We start from the raw sequence: 263 nt of genomic DNA, 5'->3' as shown, positions 1-263 counted from the left end.
CAAGCTTTAAACTAGCCTCACAGGGGGAGGGGGCCACAGGAAGACGAGGAGATGCCATCTGAGCAAGACGGGTGACAAAGGCAAGGAGTGCTAAGGTAAGGAACAGGGGTCCAGTCAGTCTCCCTAAACAGGGGGTGGCACACACAGACTTGCAAGGCCTTAAATGCCTATATACCAATGCTCACAGTATGAAGAATAAACAGGAGGAACTCACCCTCAGAATAGTTAGTTCAAACCCAGATGTCATAGAGCTAACAGAAACG

General features: G+C 49.4%; 1 protein-coding gene across 1 annotated transcript in view; it reads right to left on the bottom strand.

Annotated features, from left to right (window-relative positions):
- Positions 1 to 263, bottom strand: part of CSMD1 (CUB and Sushi multiple domains 1) — a 2,474,714-nt gene that overhangs the window by 2,298,628 nt on the left and 175,823 nt on the right. The window lies entirely within an intron of this gene.

The sequence above is a fragment of the Gavialis gangeticus genome, unplaced genomic scaffold (genome assembly GCF_001723915.1).
Source record: "Gavialis gangeticus isolate Ggan-Ray unplaced genomic scaffold, GavGan_comp1, whole genome shotgun sequence".
Taxonomy (NCBI): Eukaryota; Metazoa; Chordata; order Crocodylia; family Gavialidae; genus Gavialis; species Gavialis gangeticus.
Note: the sequence above shows the minus strand (reverse complement) of the source record. Positions and strands in the feature narration are given on the sequence as shown.